The sequence below is a fragment of the Eretmochelys imbricata genome, chromosome 21 (genome assembly GCF_965152235.1).
Source record: "Eretmochelys imbricata isolate rEreImb1 chromosome 21, rEreImb1.hap1, whole genome shotgun sequence".
Classification (NCBI taxonomy): domain Eukaryota; kingdom Metazoa; phylum Chordata; order Testudines; family Cheloniidae; genus Eretmochelys; species Eretmochelys imbricata.
In genome coordinates this window covers 11,477,571-11,488,337 of record NC_135592.1, presented here as the reverse complement: position 1 = coordinate 11,488,337, position 10,767 = coordinate 11,477,571, and the positions used below count along the sequence as shown (strand labels likewise).

The 10,767-nt window shown below is 46.6% G+C and overlaps 1 pseudogene; it reads right to left on the bottom strand.

The window, feature by feature from the left end:
- Positions 1-213: 213 nt before the first annotated feature.
- On the bottom strand, positions 214-8,116 carry LOC144278309 (large ribosomal subunit protein uL1-like; annotated as a pseudogene).
- Between the last annotated feature and the right edge of the window lie 2,651 nt (positions 8,117-10,767).

Sequence of the window (10,767 nt, the reverse complement as noted above, 5' to 3'; positions counted from 1 at the left end):
TGAATCACAAGCAGCTCCACCATAGGTTAAGTTACACACACGTATGCAGGAGGTGACAGACAACAGCAAGGGACAACAGGGGTTTCAGTCTATTAGAGTGAGACGACTACTCAGAATGATTGGGAACAAGAGTCCTAACAGGACTGAAGACTCTGCAGATGAGGAGAGAGATGCAGAGTGACTGGGTGCTCTGAAACATTTATTACTGCCAGTTTAGTAGAGGCGCTGTGCTTTCCCCATGGTGCTCTTGATGTACAACATGCACATTCTGACAGTTCTTCAGCGAGAACACCAGGAAGTTGATGGCCAGGTGAAACTTGTAGACTAGCTCATCTTCAGTCATTTTTACATGGCCAACAGCCACTGCCAGACAACGCACCTGGGGCAGGGAGAAGGACAAGGGCATCATTCAACTCCAGCGGTACAGACTTTATAGTACAGTCAGTTTAAAGACAACCATACAATAGCTTAAGTAAATTCAGTCATCAAAAAATGTATATAATTAGATTAAGAGGTCTGATTTAAATCTTTGGAATCCATCTGTAGGCTGCAATTGAGTCTCCTCATAAACCTTTTTTAAAGAGATAAAATATTATACTACAGGGTTTACAATTCCCCAGTTCCTCTGCAGCCTGGAAATGTTTTATGGAATTCCAGAGTTTGACACTTGAAGACTCCATTAAATACACCATTTGTGAAATTGAGATCTGAACAGCTTTACTTTCTACCAAGCTAATTTTTTCAGTTTCTCTATTAAAACAGACATAACTTTGCCACTGGCTTCCACGTGCTGTAACTAAACACCATGCTAAAAAGCTGGGTGCAATCTTTGTTGATGATTAAACTAGTCAGCTGATTATACAGTACTTTTTATTAGCAGATCTCAAGTACTTTAAAAAAGATTATAAGTATAATTGTTCTTGTTTTGTAGATCAGAAACTTGAGGCAGAAGTTAAGTGACTTGCTCTACACCACAAGATCAATGGCAGACGAGGGAAGAGAACTCCCGCTTATTAATACCCAGTCCAGTACACTCTCCCCACGTTTTACAAGAATTTTGTTTATATTTTTCATATTAGAAAATTATTAGGATCCTATTAATTTCTGCTTTTTTTGCATCTCAGCCACCAAGCTTTGCTTTTCATTCTGTTAAGAACACACCCTGGGTACCAAATTTGCTCAAATCTATGCTATATAGCCAGATTACAGACTGACAGAAAGTTTAAAATGAAAACAATAGATCCATGCTGCAGTGTCAGGAATTCAGTAGCTCAAGCTGTTTAGTGAAAGATTTATATGTTCAAAGCCGGCCACTTTTGCTCTTGGTTCATTCAAGTTGTTTTTAAATCAAGTGGCCAATTAAGCTTGAGGGGGAATACTCAGTCAAGCAATATTTGCTATGAATCAGGTTTCGACCATCATGAATTTGAATTTGGATTAGGGCTGTGTTCATTTAAAACTCTGGTTCCATCCTCTCCATTAACTTTCTTGAAAGTTAACAAAAACAGTTTTAAAGCAAATGCAAGAAAACACTACTCAAAACTCACTGTTTCACCTGTAAGACTGAAGTTCATTTACACAGTATTAAGCATAAAGCTTCAGTGACTACATACATCAGTCTGTATAATACAAACCTATTATCCTAATTCCTGGCTAACTGAAGCTTGGACCATTTGATCCTCTCTAACTGCAGGAGCCAGTCACGACAGGTGCTGAGCACGTCCTTAATTCCCACTGACTTCAGTGAGCACCAGGAGCACTCTGCATTTTCCAAATTCAGGCCTCTTCGCTTGCATCTGTCATTTAAAACAAATTGTAAATTCCCTCCACCCTCAGGTTAGCATCTGAATGCATTGTGTTCCCTAAATGCACAAACTGAGATTGATTAGATATTTTCTACTGGCAGCGTCCTTAACAACCCTGGAGGAAAACTGCAGTCCAGCCCTGACAGTGCAAATCCATGTATAATGGCAGGCAGCCAATAGCTTCATTACAGTCCTGACTCCGACCACATGCTGTGTAACTGGCTTCTGAGGTCTGGTGTTCTGCATTTATTTTTTGTTTACCTTTTTCATTTGAAATTCGATAGTAGACTTGACTTCATCGACCTTGGCCACTATCTTTTCATTGTGAGTGAAGAGGGAAGGGAACTTACCAGCTTTGTTCAGACCCTGACCCAAGGTAAGAGGAATCTGTTTGATCAGGGACTCTGAAGCCAGAAAGGCATTGTACTACTTAGCTATGAAAAAAAGATTAATGCCCAGAACACTGTAGTTCTGGCCACATCTATTTTAATACAGGGTTTGATTTACACCTCACTTAGAGAAACCTGCAAACTGTTGCTAAGAACTATTAAGTGCTCACAAGTTTGTATATTTACAGACTTCAGAGAATCTCGCATTAGGTAACAAGTTATACTTGGAGACAAGCCTAGGCTGAACAAGTGTAATCGCCCCTCACTACTGATCTGGCATGTTTCTTAAACATAGGTAATCCCAGTACCAGACAAGACAGTTTCTGGAACAAGCCAGGGAAATTTCCTCCTTTCCTTACCCGCCCCCCCTTCCCCAACACACATCAGCATCAACCTGATGTTGGGAGTGAGAGATAAGGGTTCTGTTCATTACAATAAGAGCTCTGTGCATTTACAGGAACAGAGTACACTTTGTTGTTTGCAGCGTCGTAACCATGTGGGTCCCAGGATATGGGAGAGGTATTATCTTTTTCGGGACCAACTTCTGCTGGTGAAAGACACAAGCTTTTGAGCTCCACAGACTCAGACCTGAAGAGCTCTGTGGAGCTCAAAAGCTTGTCTTTTACCAACAGAAGTTGGTCCAATAAGAGAGAGAGAGACAAGGTGGGTGAGGTACTATTAACCATTGAGGCCTGTTGCTGAAGTCTTATCCACACTAGGATTTAGCCACCAGTGCAGTTGCAATTTACCCCAACATGGACGCTATGTCTACACTAGGAGTTCACAGTGATGCAACTACTCAACTGGCTAATAGTAATATAGACAAGACTTAAGACAACGGAACTCAAGCAAACCAAATCTGTTGTAAGTGCTTTGCAAAAGCAGCACTGGTCAAGCTAACTGAAGTCACATTGCCCGGCAGCATGGCATAATAAACCATACCCTTGCAATTCAATTGCTTACTGTCCAGTCAGATACGTTGCGGACTTGAAATTGCCAAGTAGGTAAATTTCTCCTCTAGTATTGCTCAGCCACGCGCACCCCAAACATCTGTTTGGTACCCCATACTGCAGCTGAGGGGAGCAACTGCTACATGATTGAATTTACAAGGAATCTGAGTAAACAGGGTAACTCTCTTCCCCTGTCCAGATGGAAATGGGAAGGATTTACAAAGGCTGGTCATATTAGCAGCTTGTCCTCAATGATGGGATATACACCAAGACAATGTTAAAGAATTAATCCATCTTGATTACAAAAGTAATTGAGAAAGCTATGTTTTCTTGTTGAGAGAACCACATTTTAGATCTCGGATCCTTGGACAAGTCACTTTCAAACAATTTCTCACTAGCAATGTAGTGAATAGGAGTCAATTACTCCTACAGGAATTTTCTGCAATGGTCACGTTGGATACAGTAGTGTGTATGTAAAGTCTGACACCTCCAGGAGATACAATCTTCCCTTGTGGCAAGTTTCTATCACATTTTAACAGTAGCATTTCTCCCCCATCTCTCTGAGTTTATACCAGCCCACTGTCTGCATTACATGACCTGGTATTTCCAGAAAGCCTCCATCCACACAAATCACAGGCATATTGGCAGCATAGTTCTACTCACCCAGCTTTTTCACTAGCTTGTTCTTGAGTTTCTTCAGAGGCTCGATGTTCATGTGAGGGATATTGACTGCTTTGGCCTCATCACAGTGTTGCTGGACCCCCAGCACGCAGACTGAGAATTCACGGCACAGGAAGGACTTGAGCCTGTCCGGCAGGGAAGATGACACCCCACACTGTTCTGCTGCACTGTCAGCCCCTACACCTTGAGGGAACAGGCAGAGCTGCGGCCCAGAAACCTTACAACAATCACCTGTGAATCTTCACCCACCTGCCTCTAATCAGGCTTCTCCAGCTGGTCACAGGGATCAGCACAGGAGCCTCAGCACACCTCCCCTCACATTGTAAGACCCAGGAGAGGGGTCCGTCCAGCCACACCACTTGGAGATGTGGGGTCTGAACGACCCGGGCAATTCAGCACTGCACCCTCCTGCCACTGTATCAAGCAGTCCGTATGTTGCCAACCACATATACATTCAAAGTGCCTGGAGGGAGAAGGATGCAGGCCAAAGGCTGGGTGGAATCAGAGAGGTGCCAAGCCTGACTGTGCCAGAAACGTTTGCCCTTCTGCGGGTCATAGTTTTTCAGACTGATCAGCAGCTCCACTGTTTCCGCAAACCTGAAAGACAGAAGAAACAAAAGAAGCCTCAAGTAACTGCAGATTCACCCAAAGTTAGAATTTAAGAACCCAGTAAAACAAGATGAATATCAATAAACATAGGAAAAGCTGTAGTGATATTTAGCAGAGCATGAATACTCTGCCAAAAATCCCTCTCTCTCTTCGCCAGAGATTTCCAGTCATGGAGTTGGCATTTGGGGAAGAGCACAACCCACAGCACAGAGGAGAGTTCTTACTTGCGTGGTTTCACTTGAGTCCCTTGCAGGATCTCCAGCACTGCTTCCTACAGAGTGTCACGGGAAACTTTACTGCTGGAGATTTGAAAGACAAAGAGCAGATCAGAAACTTGAAAGGATCAACTGAATGAATCCCTCTGGACAGGTTGCAACTGCGGGTACATTAGCACCTAAAACCACCTTTAATCCCATCAACCAGGGTAGTCGGTTAGCCTGCAGCATTCTGGTGGAATGAAACACTCCCGTGTAATGATGTGAACCCAAACATAACAGGGGCTAGTACAGCAGTGATAAAAATGGAAGTGACATGTTCACTGTGCAGGCCCAGAAAAGTGCAGAAATAGCTAAACAGCAACAATGGTGAATTTTAAATTAGATCCTTTGTTGTTTCATCTTCAATAATCTCAGGTGCTCGGAGCATGGGGAATCCCTATTTTTCAATACAGTAACCATTTCTCTTTTCAGCCCATTTCATTCCACCGCCCGAGATGCTGAAGCCACAAAACCAAGATGAGAAAAGCAGCCACAGTGAAGGTTTCGTCCTCCAAAAGCCTGAACCCCACCAAGGAGGGGCCCATACTAGGAGCAAGAGTATAAAGGGTTTGTAAAATATAGCCGGGTTCACAAAAGAACGAGCTAAATTCATGGAAGGCAGGTCCAACAATGGCTATTAGCCAAGACAGGCAGGGATACAACCCCATGCTCTGCATGTCGCTAAGCCTCTGACTGTCAGGAGCTGGGAGTAGAATCATAGGACTGGAAGGGACCTCGAGAGGTCATCTAGTCCTGTCCCCTGCACTCACGGCAGGACTGATTATCTAGACCTTTGCTGACAGGTGTTTGTCGAACCTGCTCTTAAAAATCTTCAATGAAGGGGAATCTACAACCTCCCAGGGCAATTTATTCCAGTGCTTAACCACTCTGAGAGTTAGGAAGTTTTTCCTAGTGTCCAACCTAAACCTCCATTGCTTGTCCTATCCTCAGTGGTTAAGAACAATATTATTTCTTCCTCCTCCTTCTAACAACCTTTTACATACTTGAAAACTGTTATGTCCCCTCTCAGTCTTCTTCTCCAGACTAAACAAACCCAGTTTTTTCAATCTTCCCTCATAGGTCATGTTGTTTTCTAGACCTTTAATCATTTTTATTGCACTTCTCTGGACTCTCTCCAATTTGTCCACATCTTTCCTGAAATGTGGCACCCAGAACTGGACACAACACTCCAGTAGAGGCCTAATCAGCACGGAGTAGAGCAGAAGAATTACTTCTTGTGTCTTCAAAAAGAAAAGGAGGACTTGTGGCACCTTAGAGACTAACAAATTTATTTATTGAGTCTCTAAGGTGCCACAAGTCCTCCTTTTCTTTGTGCGGATACAGACTAACATGGCTGCTACTCTGAAACCCGTTCTTGTGTCTTGCTTACAGTACTCCTGCTAATACATCCCAGAATGATGTTTGGTTTTTTTGCAACAGGGTTACACTGTTCACTCATTTAGCTTGTGATCCACTATGACCCCCAGATCCCTTTCCTGCCTAGGCAGTTGTTGCCCATTTTGTATGTGTGCAACTGATTGTTCCTTCCTAAGTGGGGTAGAATCATAGAATCATAGAATATCAGGGTTGGAAGGGACCTCAGGAGGTCATCTAGTCCAACCCCCTGCTCAAAGCAGGACCAATCCCCAATTAAATCATCCCAGCCAGGGCTTTGTCAAGCCTGACCTTAAAAACTTCTAAGGAAGGAGATTCTACCACCTCCCTAGGTAACGCATTCCAGTGTTTCTCCACCCTCCTAGTGAAAAAGTTTTTCCTAATATCCAACCTAAACCTCCCCCACTGCAACTTGAGACCATTACTCCTTGTCCTGTCCTCTTCTACCACTGAGAATAGTCTAGAACCATCCTCTCTGGAACCACCTCTCAGGTAGTTGAAAGCAGCTATCAAATCCCCCCTCATTCTTCTCTTCTGCAGACTAAACAATCCCAGTTCCCTCAGCCTCTCCTTATAAGTCATGTGTTCCAGACCCTAATCATTTTTGTTGCCCTTCGCTGGACTCTCTCCAAGTTATCCACATCCTTCTTGTAGTGTGGGGCCCAAAACTGGACAAGTACTCCAGATGAGGCCTCACCAATGTCGAATAGAGGGGAACGATCACGTCCCTCGATCTGCTTGCTATGCCCCTACTTATACATCCCAAAATGCCATTGGCCTTCTTGGCAACAAGGGCACACTGCTGACTCGTATCCAGCTTCTCGTCCACTGTCACCTCTAGGTCCTTTTCCGCAGAACTGCTGCCTAGCCATTCGGTCCCTAGTCTGTAGCTGTGTATTGGGTTCTTCCGTCCTAAGTGCAGGACCCTGCACTTATCCTTATTGAACCTCATCAGATTTCTTTTGGCCCAATCCTCCAATTTGTCTAGGTCCCTCTGTATTCTATCCCTGCCCTCCAGCATATCTACCACTCCTCCCAGTTTAGTATCATCCGCAAATTTGCTGAGAGTGCAATCCACACCATCCTCTAGATCATTTATGAAGATATTGAACAAAACCGGCCCCAGGACCGACCCCTGGGGCACTCCACTTGACACCGGCTGCCAACTAGACATGGAGCCATTGATCACTACCCGTTGAGCCCGACAATCTAGCCAACTTTCTACCCACCTTATAGTGCATTCATCCAGCCCATACTTCTTTAACTTGCTGACAAGAATACTGTGGGAGACCGTGTCAAAAGCACCCAGCCTTTGCATTCGTCCTCAGAGAATTTCATCCTATTGACTTCAGACCATTCCCTCAATTTGTCCAGATCTTTTTGAATTTTAAACCTAGCCTCCAAAGTAACTGCAACCCTTCCCGGCTTGGGATCATCTGCAAACTTTACCAGTGTGCTCCCTATGCCATTACCTACATCACTGGTGAAGATATTGAACAGAACCGGCCCCAGAACTGATCCCAAGGGCGGCCCGGCTCTGCTCTCTCCCCCTGCCACAGCTGGCCCCGGCCGGCTCAAGGCAGAGGTGGGCTCAATGCCAGCCCCCTGCACAGAGGCCGCCCGGGCTGGCCCGGGCTGGCCGAGGGGTGCCAGTGCTGACCCCAGGCCGGGGTGGGGGGCAGGGGGAGGGGCCCCCACCAAGGGCCCCATAGGGAGGTCCCCGCTCCCCACATCGCCACTCTGACCCCTGGCTCAGACAATGGGGGAGGCTCATGTAGGCCCCGAATTGAGCCCCGAGCCCCCCTGGCCAGACACGCCTCTCGCCTCAGCTAGCCGGAAGGGGGCGAGCTTTTGCCAGTCGCGCCTCATAAACAGGGGGCCTGCTCTCACGAGAGTTGGGCGTGGGCGCCAATGGGACGCCATTTTGGTAGAGGCGGAGGGAAATGGGGAATAGCTTTGTGCGGCCGCCATCTTGGGAGAGGTGGCGTGTGGCCACTGGCCGGTTGATGTGCAGGCCGGCCGCTCGGCATGGTTCCCTTCCCTCCGCGGCTGCTGCCTCTTCTGAGAGCCACATGCCCAGTGCTGGGCGGGGCGAGACCGGGGGGGCCGGAACAGTGTGTAGAGTGGGGAGGTGCTGAGAGCCACTGGACCAAACCAGCACCCCTCGTTCCAGAGGCCAAGGCCAGCGGGAGCCAAGCTGTGCATTTGCAGCTCTGCTGGGAGGTTTAACCCTGTCTGAGGGCTGGGCAATGGGATGGAGCAAGTTGGGGAGCGGGCTGCCGTGGTCCAGGGTACACAGCCTGCCGGCTCCACCCTGCGTGCCCAAACTCACCCTCCGCTGTGCGCTGCCAATACCCAGAGCCTGGCAGCACCTCCAAGGACCCACTAGCATTGCCTTGTGGCAATGTCCTCGGTGAAGTCCCGGTGCTAGAGGAGGACAGGGATGCTTATTAACTGGCTGAGATCACTGACGGAAGAGATCCCATAGACGGAAAAGCCAGAGCGGCGCTACGTACATAGAGAAACATCTCCCAGCTGAGACACAACAAGCAAGAATTTACATCTCGCTTAAGACTCATGGGAGATGGATGGCAGGGGAGAGATCACTAGATCACTACCTGTTAAGTTCACTCCCTCTGGGGCACCTGGCACTGGCCGCTGTCGGAAGACAGGGTGCTGGGCTGGATGGACCTTTGGTCTGACCCGATGTGGCCATTCTTCTGTTCTTAAGCACGTTCTTATTTCAACAAATAATTAAAATGCTCCAACTAGAGGCATGTTTCCTTAGACCAAACAGCCTAAGAATTCATATAAAGGCAAACAGTAGCAGCAGTGGGGAGAGCTTGGTAGTTTTAAGTTGAACCACAACAGTGTGATGAGTGTTACCGAGTGAGTTGTGACAGGTAACCTGGTCCCCATCTGTCAGACACCGACAGCTTCTATCAAATTTACGACCCAGCAGGCATTTCCTTGGTCAGATATCTTCACTTTAAGTATAAACCTAATTTTGCGGCATTCCTGGGCTTAAGGGGGTTAAGAAGGAAATCCCGAGCAGTTGATTTCCCTCAATGCAATATGCAAAACAGCTGATTACAGCCACATGGACAATGCCACCATCTGCCCCCCAACCCCACAGGCTTTGTTTTACACAGAAAGGATTATGGGTTAATTATCAGAACTCTCCTCCCTGCAAGCTAGCTGCTAACCACCAACTTCAGGGGGCCATCAGAAGGACACATGGTTATGTGACTTCTACAGGCTTAACTAGTAAGAGCCAGTTGTGATGAAATGGAAATTGTCTAATATTTGTATGAATCCTATATGAGCCTCAATTTCCACTGTATGCTACATTGTTACTCAATGGCTGGAAAAGGACTGTTTGCTCTCGAGGCTGGCTAAGAGATACAGGTATGGCTGGCACCTGGCTTTCTGAGGCCTGGTCTACACTAGAAAATTAGATCCGCATAACGACGTCTCTCAGGGTGTGAAAAATCCACACATACCCCGAGCGGCAGAGTTCAGTTGATCTCAGTGCCCACATAGGCAGCACTAGGTTTACAGAATTCTTCTGTCGAGCTAGCTACCGCCTGTTGGGGAGGCAGAGGACCTACGCTGATCGGGGATGCCCTCCCTTTGGCATAGGTAGTGTCGGCACTGTTGCATTTTAAGTGTAGACGAGCCCTGAGACTAAATGAGTCATTGGACAAAGACTGGCTGAGGCAGACCCCGTATCAGTGGAGAACCCACAAAGACAACGGCAAAGCCAGTCCCGGGGACATTCACACCTAACACCCAAGGACACAGAGAGAGATGGAGTTCCCCACTGTGACGCTTTGTACCTCGGGGAAACACCCTACACCCCCATGTTCATCTTTATAAAATGATTGTGTGGTATCCAGTGCAAAGTTTGTCATGTTGGGTGTCTTCGGAAGGCCCATAATGCACGGAGCATGGCTGTTCATATTCTCTGTGTATATATAAAGTCTGCTGCAGTTTCCACGGTATGCATCTGATGAAGTGAGCTGTGGCTCACGAAAGCTCATGCTCAAATAAATTGGTTAGTCTCTAAGGTGCCACAAGTACTCCTTTTCTTGTTACAGTAATGTTACAGTAAGGGTATAGGTTATAATTTCATGTATATAGTTATGAGGCTGAAAATATATCCTCATGGCTTAAAGCACACCCATAAGCAAAAACTCTCTAAAAACAGGGAGGCAGTTCATACCTCGTCAGGGGATGGTTGGGACAAGCCCAGCCTCACAGGAACAATGGACACTGGCTCAGGCAGCAACAAAAGAATCTGTTAGGCCCTTGAGGGACTCACCCCCCTTCCTTTGGGCAGTTTGGGACTGCGATGAGGTAATGCTCATCTGACTCTGAAGGTGGGGGGGGGAGGCGCGCAAAGCCATGAGGAAAGAAAGGACATGTTAAAAGGGAGAGCCATTTTGCCATGCTCGCTCTCGTCCACCTATATCTACAGACACCACCACCACCAAGCGACTGAAATGCTGATGAAAGGGGAGAGCCTGGCTGAAAAGTAACCAGCCGGCCTGTGGTGAGAAGATCAAGTTTTTAAAGACATTGAAAGTGTTAAGATCAGCTTAGAATGTGTTTTGCTTTTATTTCATTTGACCAAATCTGACCTATTGTGTTTTGATTCATAATCACTTAAAATCGATCT